The 13517-nt window shown below is 37.1% G+C and overlaps 1 long non-coding RNA gene across 1 annotated transcript; it reads right to left on the reverse strand.

Moving 5' to 3' along the window:
* Positions 1–4181: 4181 nt before the first annotated feature.
* LOC127975968 (uncharacterized) lies at positions 4182–10770 on the reverse strand. The gene is made up of 2 exons (XR_008157708.1): positions 6804–10770; positions 4182–4486 (listed from the first exon to the last, which is right to left on the reverse strand). It is a non-coding gene; the product is annotated as an uncharacterized LOC127975968 (long non-coding RNA).
* Between the last annotated feature and the right edge of the window lie 2747 nt (positions 10771–13517).

Genomic DNA, 13517 nt, shown 5'->3' on the forward strand with positions numbered 1-13517 from the left:
CACCTCAAGGGTTGAAGATGCAGAATTCCTGGATGTACCGTGTTTTTCGTGGGATATTTATTTACAAAAACTTTGTACAATTATGTTTCTATAAACAAGTGGAATAAATGGCTTTCTGATTTGTGTTAGTGGGCATAAATTACACAATGTTTTTATTCTGCGGTCTTTGAGTCATAGCTAAAATAAAAACAAATAGTGTGCCCAACAGGACTTTTTTTTTTTTTTTTTAATGCCATGACAGATTCCTGAATTGAGGAAAGTATTTTAGTCCAAAATAAATAACAATTTCCATAAATTCATATATTTTCACTTTTCTAAATCCATAAATCCATCAATATTTTAATCAGCTTTTTTATATTTATTTTTATATCCAAAGTTGAAAACTGTAATAGTAAAAGCTATATGGAACTGCTCAGGGTGTGTGTGTGTGTGTGTGTGTGTGTGCACTTGGATGGGTTAAATGCAGAGCACAAATTCTGAGTATGGGTCAGCATACTTGGCCACACGTCACTTCACTTTCACTTTCAATCACAGTACAGTGTCAATAAGAAAACCAGTCTACAAAACAACATGTCTATCAGGGATTATTGATTCATATTTTAGCTAGAAGCAATGGTTTTAAGGTTAAAACTCTTTAATAATGGATTTGTTTCTTATAAGCAGCCAGCTTTTCACTTCACCAGACATTAACTGATGTGGATTCCTTGTGAATTATTTTGATGTTTTTATCAGCTGTTTGAAATCTCATTCTGACGGCACCCATTCACTGCAGAGGATGAGCTAAATTTCTCCAAATCTGTTCTGATGAAGAAACAAACTCATCTACATCTTAGACGGCCTAAAGGTGAGTGAATTTTCATCCGATTTTCATTTAGAGGTGAACTATTTCTTTAATCTGATGCGCTAAGGGTGGTATGGCCGTAAGAAAATATTAAAAATACAAATTTTTAGCTTTGGTAAAACAGACTTTACTATATTTTAGACTGTACCAATTCAAGCACTGAATTACCACAAAAATTGTGAAATGGCTTTGTTGGACAGTGTTGAATGAGTGATTTGGATATTTATACAAATATTTAGAATTTCACGTTTTATTTTTGTGTTATTTACAGTTTGTTGCTATGCGATTCTTTAATGTTCTGGGTGCTTTTTAGGGCATTATCTCCTTCAATGTAAGTTTATGGGTTTTTCACCTTATCAGCTGTCATGAGAATTTTGCCTTATATCTTAGAAGAGTACCAGCACACCTCTTCTTGACAAGTTGTGTGATATGAGGTGTCATTCAGGACCGTAGCACGAATGGTGCAGGATGAGTTATGCAGTGAAGTTTAATACCTTGAATATAAGCAACATTAATAGTGATGCTTGCCCTGCAAAACTCACCGCCACGATGCTAGTCCACACGTTCTGAACAGTTTCCACAGTGCTGCACCATGACCCCGCACCCAATTCAGATCAGTGTCTGTCTAGACTTGTTTTCAAGCCCTTAATGCATCAAAATAATCTGAGCTTTCCACGAACAGCTATTTCGCAGGAATTCATTGGTTTCTGTGAAAAGATTTAAGTTTAACAGGAGTGTTCGCTGCATGCTGTGTACTGAGCAAACATAAAGTCTCACCGCACCAACACGGACTCAGTTACAAAAAAGGCCCACAAAAATGTGTTGAGTGGGAGGAGCTGACATTGTCCGCCATTCAAGTTTGTGTTATCAGGAGTCCATAGAATTACTAAAAACCATATGCTTTTAAAGACCATCACATAAATTATCACAGCATTCGTTATGTAACAGCATCATGAACCCCAATTGTGAGCAATAAAAACATGGTTTTATTCCACAAGAACTTTAATAGTAACGCTTCATTGATTTTGTACCTACTCCAAACGGTGAAACGGAGGACAGACGGTGCTTCCAAGTGTCAAGTCTTAGTGTTTCACCACGAATAGAGGAGAAAGCATGCATGCAAGCAACGTTAGCTACAGTACTATATGAAACCACAGGAGACACTTTAACATGACACGCTTAACTGTAACTAGCCTTACATAACTTTCAAAACCACTTTGGCAGAGAGGAAAGTGCACCGTACCAAAACAAAGAAGATCATAACCTTACATAATAATAAGAAACAGCTCAAGAAAATGACCGCCACTGAAGAAATAGGATCCGAGCAATTACGAAACATTTGACTTTTCCCTTCATTTTTTCGCAGCATGCATGCGACAGAGATCTACCCCCTCCACCCCCAACGATTTCCAAGAAATCATTGATCGGTTACATTAATCTCTCAGTAATCAAGATGATCCTCCACCTCTCATACAACCCCTGAACCTATGAGCTAGCGTGCTATAGTAATGAGCTGGCGTTGGCACCTAAACCAGAACAATGTCTCCCCTTTGCCTCCAGCCAGACATCAGATCTTCCTCTGCGATCCAGACAGTCTGCACTCATGCCAGGTTTATGGATTATCCATCCATAGAAATATAACTCTCCTCTCCTCTCATTATCATTGACTTGATGACGGGTAAAATATAAACAGAACCCGTGATTCAGGGTCCTTTCTTTTCTATAAAGGCCTTCATTAACACCAAAAAACATTGATTGTGTACAAAAGGCTTTGTCCGTGTGGGCAGAGCCTGCGTGACAATGAACAGAATGTCCTTTCCTGGTTTAGCTGTTATAGAAAAACAAGCCGCCTGAAAGTTTGGAAGGTAGTGAATTGTATTTACCCCCCCACATCAACCCACATTCTCATGTCCTTTTTTTCCCATTTAATCCACACTGAAAAGAAATTAACATGAAGTTCTGGTTAATGAAGGGCTGAGGGCTACGTTGTTCCAGTTTGACCAAGGGAAATTAAGAAACAGAAAAGAAAAGAAAAGAAAAGAAAAGAAAAGAAAAGAAAAGAAAAGAAAAGAAAAGGTGCAGCACATAAATAAATGTAGATGATACTGTATTAACAAAGAGCCATCACATGGCTAGCAAAGATGAAGATGAGTTTGTTTCTCTATAAGAAAAGATTTGGAGATGATCTCATCACTTGCTCACCAATGTGAATGGGTGCCGTCAGAATGAGAGTCCAGACAGCTGATAAAAACATCACAATAATCCACAAGTGATCCACACAGCTTCAGCCTGACAATTAATGTGTCATGAAGCAAAACACTGTACATTTGTATGAATCCAGAATCAAGGCATTTTCACTTCAAACTGTTGTTTCTGGCCAAAATCAAGTCCATAATCAATATGATTATAAATACTTCCTCCAGTGAAACAAGTACATCATCTGTTGTCCTCTCACATAATACACAGACTTATCGGTTTATAACTGTTCCTGACTGCTTTTACTTGTAAACAGTGCTTGATCTGTGTATATTTCTCTCCTAATTCAGACAAGAACTTAACGGACACTATTTTTAATGGATAAATATTATGGATCAAGAACTTGTATTTTAGCTAGTTTGAAGTTAAAAACACCTTAAAATGGATTTGTTTATTACAGACATGCAGCTTTTCACTGCACAAGATTGGTGGACTGGAGTCGTGTGCAATCAATGTGGATTATTGTGATGTCTCATTCTGATGGCACCCATTTACTGCAAATCTCTCTAAATCTGTTCCAATGAATAGAAAACTCAACTCATCTCGCATGGTCTGAAGATGAGTACATTCTCAACGATTTACATTTATTGCTTTAATAAACAAATAGAAATTAAACACAGCAAATTACAGCTACAACATGAATTCTTGCAACAATAACTAGTTCAAGTAATGGTTTGAATTAAAACAAAACTTTTCACTTTCTATTTGTGCTTTTCCAGATTCATACATAGTCAGACTTCTCTAACATAAATGAACATTAGAATTTAAGGTTTATGTAATAAAATGTTAAAAATCATTATCTAATATATATTTTACAGATGCATGCTGGGCTAAAGGAAGCAACAAAATCAAGAATCTCCACAAGTGCAGGTCATTGAGGGCACTGAGTGTATCCTCCAGACGTGGCATGACTTTCAAAGGGTGAGTAAGTTCAGATCTATGTAACACATATGGCTTAAATAAGTTCCATGAAGGGTTTTTTGCACCATACCATACCTCAACCCATGCGTTGGACTATTCAGAGTTAATTTAGCTTTAGATCTCACCCAAGTCACCTCAAAAAATACAATTTTTCTAGTACAGCTGCAGGAAAATGAATGTGACTTTAATAAAAAGCATTGTTTTTCCTAAAACAGTTGGTGCACAAAGTATGATATCATGTTTAACATTCATCAAATCTGGACTGGAACAAAGTCTTTCAGAATAATACTTGGACTCGAAAAAGAACAGATTTTGAGAGAGAAAGGGTGTATGTAAAGACATAGTTTGTCAGTTACTGTAGGATGTTGTGGTAGACACTTGGGCATCAAATGGCAATTCAACTAATGAACAGCTCTTTACTCCACAGACTGGCATGCCTGACACCTGGAGGTCGCAGGTTCACTTTTCCTGGAACAAAGCAAATGAAAAGGAGAATATCAGAGACTGTCGATCACAGTGTGAAGCCCTTGTTTATGTCCCAACAAAACTGACAGCAGAGCATCACTACAAACATGAACCTGGGTCAGCCAAACTATAAATAGCAGTCTGTGTGATAAGACAGCCTGAATGTCTGGCCAGATTTGATATTAACTGGTTTAATGTCTCATCCCTATAGAGATGGGTAAATCTCTGTGGGTCAGCAGCAAAATATTTTTCATCCCAAATGATAAAAAAAAAAAAAACACTGAAATCCTTCTAACATGCTAACAATCTAAGATTGGGTGCTTTTTTAATTATCAGTTTGAATTTTAAAAAATGCATGCCATTATAAAATTATACATTACGTGTAACACTTCCCAATTAACTGAAGAATACACATGATATTAAAGATTCAACAGCCTTCTAAAAAACAAACAAACTAAAAAAAAACAACAACAAAAAATGTTACTTCATTAACTGTTCAGTGTGTGAAACTCATCATGTTCTCTCCTGCTCTTCTGCTGCTCTGGGTCTCTGTTTTTCTCATCATGAGAACTGGCCTGCTCTTGTGTAAAGAGGAAACAATTGATGCACTGAGGGAGCAAACGTGGCGGGTTCAACCATAGGCCTTGCTAATGTCATGAGGATCTTTAATACATGTAATAAATTCTATGTTTAACCTCAGTTAAAACTGATGCAGTTAGACATCCATCCATACAAACACACACATGTTTATTATGCTCCAGTATCCCCAAGAACCCAAATATATATCCATCCATTTTTCAAGCCGCTTGTCCTCGTGGGACTGATATCCATTCATTTTCCAAGCCTCGTGGGGATACTGGAGTACATATTTGAAATATTGCTATCTCATTCTAAGATGACATGCTTCTGTTATCATTGCTACTTGGCCTGCTATAACATGTCTCTCTGGTTTCTACAATAATATGTTGCTATCATTGGTATTGCATAAATGCTAATACCTGAAACCTGTATATAAAGTATTAAAAAGGTGTTCATAATATACAATGCAAACCACATCAGGCAATATAAATGCACTGCTTTGCATGTTACTGCATGCATTACTGCACAAATCCATTCTGCTTTTGAAGTGTTTTTTTTATTGTAAAAATAAATGAATGCATTACAGTATAGTATACTAATTTCAAATGGAAAATAAATTTGCTTTAAGAACTTTGCAATAACAATGGGCGTGTAGCATTAGTCATGCCTGTGCCGATATAAAATCTTGTTACCAAATGAACTACGTAAATGGGAATTCCACCCAGTTTCAATGTTTTTAATAGTGAGTTCTTTATCCTACAGCTGTTCATGGGACGTAGGCAAATATACTCTGCTCTGCCAAAAGCAGGAATCAAGAGATCCATCCATAACACCTTTTGGCTGTAATGCTAAAGCCTCCCAGCTTGAGAGAAATGGCTAGTTAGGAGTGTTGGTACAAGGCCAAACACATCTCTGGACAAGACAGCTGTATCAGGCTGAAAGTTGGAGTTTGAGAGTCAGTAAATGTGTATTTTTTACCCTAAAAAGATGAAGAGTTAATTGTATCTGTAAGGTGGTGACGTGTTGCCACATATTCTTAACTGTAGGTCAGCGATACACTTTTAAAAAATAAAGGTTCCCGGGTGGGTTTTTGCAGTCTGGAGTTGCTATACAGTTCTTTGGAGATTAGAAAAGTTAAAGGTTTTTCAGCTCAACATAATGGTTTTTGGGGTCTTAAAAGCACCAGTAGTGCCTTCGCTTATGTTTTTCTTACAAACTAGAGAATACCCTAAAATTATTTCCCCACTCAGGCCAAGATGTAGACATGTTTGTTTCTTTATCGTTACCAATTTGGAGAAATTTAGTATTAAAACTCTTGCTCACCTATGGATCCTCTGCAGTGAATGGGTGCCGTCAGAATGAGAATCCAAGCAGCCATAAAAAAACATCACAATAATCCACATAGCTGTGTGTTTGTTAGAAACCTATCCATCATTAAGACAATTTATCTTTATCTTAATTTTTTTTTTTTTACTTTAACCGTAGTTTTTTATTGGTGAACTATTCCTTTAATAGTGATGGTTGATATTTTTTCCCATTGTCTGTGGGAATGCAATATTGTGTGAGTTATCCCTCTTGCCCTATGTGGCTGACATTTTTGCCTTTTATTGGACAACTGAGTCTATAAATCCAAATCCATATTAAGGCTATTTTTCTGTTTAGATATAATCAGTCGCCACAGTATTGAAGGGATTACCTATTTACACCTTTGAACAACATTGTGTTCTCAACCAAAACTTACCTAAAGGCGCAGGCAGGGTCTTTTTGTCCAAGACTGGATCATGTTGTGAGTGACATCAACAGTTAAGAGATTAAATGCGGCTTCAGTCTGTCCTTCACTTCTTGGCATCCCAGTGTCCTCCTGGAGAATAACACTGAGGGCTTGTATCAAATCCAAATGGTTTGGTCTGGAAGTCAGTATTATGTCATACGAAGTTCATTTTCTTCTCTTCTATTTCTGTAAAACCAAAACAACATAAAAATTAATATAGAACAGTTGTATTGGATTGTAAGTGGTTTCAGAGTCACTCATGGGTCATTATTAATAATATGCTATTATTTGGTTTTCCAGTATTTTTGTAAGAGGACAAGAGGAAGACAGTTAGAGAGCAAGAGAGTTGGTAATGTTGCATAAAAGAGGTGTCGGGCTTAAAAAACCTTTCCGTCCAAACAGTCAGTGTGATGTTGACTTTGACCCCTCTTAGACAGACGCTAGCTATTAAAAGTCAATATCAGTAGTGCTGACACTGAAACATTGGAAATACAAGCAACACCACAGCTGCTGAAAGACTAAGTGTACCAAGGGACTGAATTTTCTCTTTACGTGCATTTGCAATCTAATTACATTCAATTTGAATAAATCGTAAGTACTGCACCTAACCACAATGTTTCATTAAACTACATTTCAGTATTACATCAAGAATGGTATTACTACATCAGTGGTTCTCAAAGTCAATGATCAAAAGCCCCCATTATAAGAAACTAGAACTGTAAAATAAAACTGAATAGCCATGAATAACAAAAAATGAAATGAATGCTTTAAAGCACTGTTCCTTTGTTAAAACAAAATACATGTTTTATTGATGCTATTAACTTATTTAACTTCTAGCTTATTTGGCATTGTAATTTTAGCATTTCAATACATTTTCTTTTAAATAATTATCATCTTGTGGTTTAAGAATCACTGGTCTAAACATAGTCCCCTCCAAAAGCACCCTATGATGTTGTACCCATGAGCTGAGCTTCCAGAGAACGTCGGAGTACTTTTCAAGAGCAACAATTAAAAATTCCACGTTCAGTGAAACTGTATCTGTATATCGCATCTTTGTTCATCAATTAAAGGCAATAAATAGGCCACTGTCATAAGAAAATCTGTGTCAGGACAACATTTGACACAAATCCTGAGAGAAACGAGGAAATGAATAGAAAGGCTGAAACAGAAAGATTTAATTAAAGAGTTTACAACAATTAATTTCTCCCACTTGAATGGCATGACAGCAGGAGAGTGAGTGGACAGGAATTGTGGGCGATTATATCGTGCCGCATGAAGCTGTAATACAATAGAGACACTGTTTTGTCTCTCTATTGAACTAAATCGTGCAAGCGCCCACAAAGGCAACACTTGCTTTCTGATTGGACATCTGTAATCTGAATCGTTGATGCACTTCATTTACCATTCTGAACAAATCAAAGAGTCCCATCCACCTGGAGGTTATGTGCAAAAGCTCTCATACTCAGTAACACAAGGCTGGCTGACGTGCCAAAACTCTTCAAAGTTTCATATCTCAGGGCAATTGGGAATCCTATCATTATAATACAAATCACTTGCAGTGCAACAGAAATACTGCTTGTAGAGTATAGGATACAGAACAGCTTTGCAAACATTCAATCAATGCTACACTCAAAATGAGTGCTTGTAAGATAGCAGCTGAATGAAACAAAATATGAATTTTTGAACAGATACAGAAAGGATGTGAAACAATAAAAAGGAGTTGAATGAGTGCAAACCCTCAGTATGAACCTATTGTTCCTATTATTACACAGTGATCTAAGTTTATATCTTACAGTTCCGACACAATGAAGTCCAAATTATGAGATAAAAAGTTAAAATTGCCTTTTTTGTTTTTCCGGCAGAAAAAAAATCTAGTAAAAAAAAAAAAAAAAAAAAAATAGTTTGAGATGCAAACTCAGAAATCAGAGGCGTGGAACAATGAAAAACCTTTCTTTGAATCTTGGAATTCAGATTTATTTTTAATTAAGATAAAAAAAAAAAACTATTCTATTAACTCAAATCAATATTTAATGTTCACCTTATTTAATGCTCACAGTTAACCTGTGAGCAGAGATTTGATCGGGGGGGATGGACCATGAGTCAAGAGGCATAGCAGAGGAGACAAAATGAGAGGAGGGAGCCAAGAGCCAAGGGGATTGGAAGGAAGTTGTTCATCCAAGGAATGGAAACATATTGGACACTAAAATGGCCATAAACTCCCTAAGAGAGGTCAGGGTTACAGAAAACGGCTGGGGAGATTCAAAGAGGCAAGGAGGCTGTCAGCACAGCAGTGGGGAACCAAGGTGCAACAGGTTCAGCAGAACCCAGAGAGAAGGGTGAGTCTGCTAAAGAGATGTGGTTTATTATATGCACACACACACACACACACATAGGCCCAGAGGAAGAGAATATGGATATAGAATGAATACATTTAACACTGCTTTTTAATAAAGTTAGCATATCTTCTTGATATGTTCTGTCATATTACATTACTTCGGTACGATTTCTATTAGGGGCATAAATGATGACAGATCACATGACTTTTTTAAACAATCCAGCTTACAACTCCATATACGTATATACAAGAATCAGAGACTTGAGCAGGACATTTTTCTACTTTGCTCAGTAATTCTAGTAACCACCATCAATGCCCCATTCACCACTAATGTTCTTTCTACATTTATTCAGAATCCAAATTCAGAGTAAATTGTCATATCTAGATGAGAGTTTCCAATAACAAGACCATGCAGCTCATCAATGCCTCCTTAGCCGCGAATAGATTAAAATATTTTTCCTTCTTGATTTTCCACGAAAGAAGATAAACCCTGACCTCTTCAGAGAGGGTCTGAAGCCTCTTAGATTACCTAGCTCACCACTAAAACTCAATCAAAGAAGCTTTTGTCAGGCTGTAGTGCCTGGCGTGAGTGAGCGTGCACCACAGTGACCTTTCTACAATAGCCACTGTTCTACAGCGTGAACTATGGACCTTAACAGCAGCGAATAAGGCCAGTCCATTCCGAGGAGACAATTGCATTCTCTAGGAAAGCAAGAGCCTTCTCTGCTGCCAACCATCAAATACGTGAGCTTTTCTGGATTAAAGCAGTCTATCTAGCCATTGCGGGGTCATCAGCTTTAGGGAGACGGAGCAGCGAAGACAAACAGCAGAGCCATTGTAAAATTCTCATGGCATCAGAGCTATCACAACAAGCACAGAGCTGCACAGACACGGGGCCAAAATCAACAGGCTCTCGATTCCTCTGGAACGATCCAACGTGATATTTACATTGGAGGAACACAAAGTAATGCACTTTGTGAACAAGATCACAGGGATGAGTAAAGGTTTCAGATTTAGGTTGATTCAGAGCGCGTCCCTTTTTCTGAGACATACGCTGTGCGGCTGCATACAATGGACGATGTGTTTGACGGATCATTTTGGCCGTCTGTCTAGGCCACACACCCGAGAGAAATAATCCACTACGGAGCTAGCCTGAATAAATGATGTGTGAATGTCTAACTTAGTCGACATACGCACAGTATGGACCTCCGTGCAGTCCCAGAATGGGGAGTAACTGGTGGGTGGGACGGGAGGGCACACGTACAAATGCATTAAAGTGGTGAGGGGGTGTGGGTCACAGGCCAGATTAAAAGACCTATAAGAGGATTGCTTCTGACTCAGGAGGGCAGACTGCTTCCTTGTGTTGTCGAGATCTGTCATGGTATTAACATGCCTTCAGGGGCTCCTTCAGATTAACTCCCTGGGAAAATCAAGGATGTCTCTTAACATTTATGTGGGTTTTTTAAAAAAAGAATGAGAATTCCATCATTACATCTTCCTGTCATCAAAACACATATGACTCATATCTGAAATGGCACAAAAAAATTATAATAATATTAATTAAAGTGGTCCAAGACTTTAAAAAGATCTCTGTTACAGAAACAGATAGATATTGAAGTCAGTATTCACTCTGATAAATGAATGAATCTATCTTACGTTTCAAATCTCTAATGAATTGGTCGATACAGTTCGCAAAACGTATCTGAATGATTGTCCTACAAATCATTTGTTAAAGGGATTGTTTAGGGAAATGGGTTTAATGGTCACACTTTATTTTAGGATCCATTTTATCACCAATAACAAACCATCAACTATGAATTTTGTCTCAATAAATTCCTAATTTGCTTAATAGTAAGGTACTTGTGAAATGTAGTTATTAGGGCTGTAGAATATGGTCAAGCAGAATATGTGCTTTATAAATTCTAATAAATAGCCAATACCTTAATAATAGCATGCTTATAAGCAACTAGTTAATAGTGAGAACTGGTCTCTATACTGAAGTGTAATTTAGACATTTGCTTACATCCAAACAATGATAGAGATGCAATAATAAAGCACATATGACTGAAAACCAATCAGATTACTTCTTGCTCATGATGCACACACAAACCTGTTTCCCATAAGTGATGCTCTTCAGGTATATAAATAAAAGCCTAAATTAAACCTGTTCATCATATAAAGCAATCGTAACTGGTCATGAGACTTGGATTAAACCATTCAACTCACATTTGTTTTATAATGCCTTTGTGATGAATCTGTGGTGAAGTGGTAATGAAGTTTTGGTTACCTGGACTTTTAAAGGAGGGACAGATACCGCTCATGGTTTCATAAAAAATTCTCTTCATTTGTTCAGTTTTGAAGATTAAGTCTTGGTTTAAAACATGAAGGCAAGTAAATGATGACAGAATTGTATTTTTTTGTGTGAATAATTCCTTTAACAGTTCTCTGGATTTTTCAGTGAATAATAATTAACAACACAAGTTATTGTATAGCTTCAGAAGATTTGGAAATTCAGATTATGAGTGAAGTACTTTAACAATATTTTATGGTGCTTTTATGCCATTTTTTAAGTTTAAAATCTTCAATCATGCATTCATTTTAATAGCATTGAAACAAGGCACCAGCAAATTATAAATAAACAAAAAATAATAAAATCATGCTCAGATGGGTTCGGAACAACATAAGAGTGAATAAATGATGAATGAATTTTCATATTAAATTAACGGAGGTATGCCTGACATTGTGCGAAAAGCATGATGCAACACAGTAATCTTTGATCTGTGATCTGGGTTTTAGCTCTCGCACTTAATTGGTCAACAGGGTCATTTTGGAGGTTTGGCAGTCTTCCCTGACCTTCTTCTGTTCCCAGACAGACAGCAAATTGACAAATGAAAAGACTGATAAACAAACATGCAGACGGCTTGATAGGACATCTGAACACGCTAAGATCCGCTACAGTGCCCTCGCTCTGCAGGCCAGCCGGCCGTGCCAACCATCCTGGCAGCGCACACTGTTTGCCACCCACACCGGCAGAACCCTAACCCACCCAGAACTCAATAATGTGGATTCATCACATCCATTGCACACCACGTCAATGTGGCGTAAACTGACAAATTTGACAATTTTCCATAAAGAACAGAGAGGAGAACAAAGTTCAGTTTTCTTACTCCATCGTCTATAGGAGTTATGGCAAAAGTTGAGCCAAGTTGTGTTTGAAAGCACCTTATTGAGCATATGGAAACATTATATCCCGATGACATACTGCAGATGAATACAAACCACTTCTAAAATGTAGGCCAAGAAAAGCATCTCTGTCAGTGTGTGGAGGACTAGGGTGAAGCAGCTGTTGTTGACTCATCTCTCTTCGTTTTTAAAGTTTGTTTTTGGCGCCCTCTGTTGGGTAAAATGATACTGAATCACACTACCTTTACTCCAAATATTTTTTTTTATCATAAAAATTGAAATTTACAGCTTCAGGTGGGATATAAATTGAAAATAATTGTAATTGGGTGAAAAAAAACCCAACTATATATATAGGCTACCTATAAAACAGCCCTTGTGAGATTTGGAGGTACTGAATTCCAATGACTTTCTAGTTCAACTGCATCTCCTGGAGAAGTCACACCCTATCACATTTATGCATGTGCAGACAGAGGATGAATTATTAAGAATTCTTAAGAATTTGAGAATCCTCACAGGTGCTGTCCCTGCTGCTGAGAAACCTCTGCTAGATCAATATCTGCTTCACCTAAGTGTCATTCGACAAGTGCTGGGAAATTGCTGCTCTGAACAAAAAAGTCCCGATTTCTCTCTAGGTCAAAGCTATTACTTTTCCAAAATATCATGGCTCAGAACGCTCGAGCCTATCCAGGATTTTCTCTGTATTGCCAGTGTAGGAATATACAACAAAGTTGCAGGTCTAGTCTCAAGTGGACCTTTCCTTCAAATTTGCCGCATTTCAGTTTTCGAGACGGTAACTGGAAACTCATGAAATGTTGACTATGATGATTTGAGGGGCTAATACTTTCTTCACATTTTATACTTGGGTTATAGATGGGAAGGTACAAGTTAATGATATTTCTCACTAACCTAATGGACATCTGTAAATTATAGCAGCAGCAAAGCATTTACGAAAAGATCAATTAAGGACAAAAGTTGAAAAGTGGGAAAGGGGGCATATAAAGGCAAAAAAAAAAAAAAAGGATATTTGTAAAATTGCCTGAAAGTATAGACATTTATGATAAGTAAAACCCTAGTTCTGTTACTTTTTAATGCAAAATGATGACTGAATAGTCGAGCATTCAAACCTGCTTTCTCTTAAATCATTATCCCAGCAAAATGTTGAATCA

The sequence above is a fragment of the Carassius gibelio genome, chromosome B17 (assembly GCF_023724105.1).
Source record: "Carassius gibelio isolate Cgi1373 ecotype wild population from Czech Republic chromosome B17, carGib1.2-hapl.c, whole genome shotgun sequence".
Classification (NCBI taxonomy): Eukaryota; Metazoa; Chordata; class Actinopteri; order Cypriniformes; family Cyprinidae; genus Carassius; species Carassius gibelio.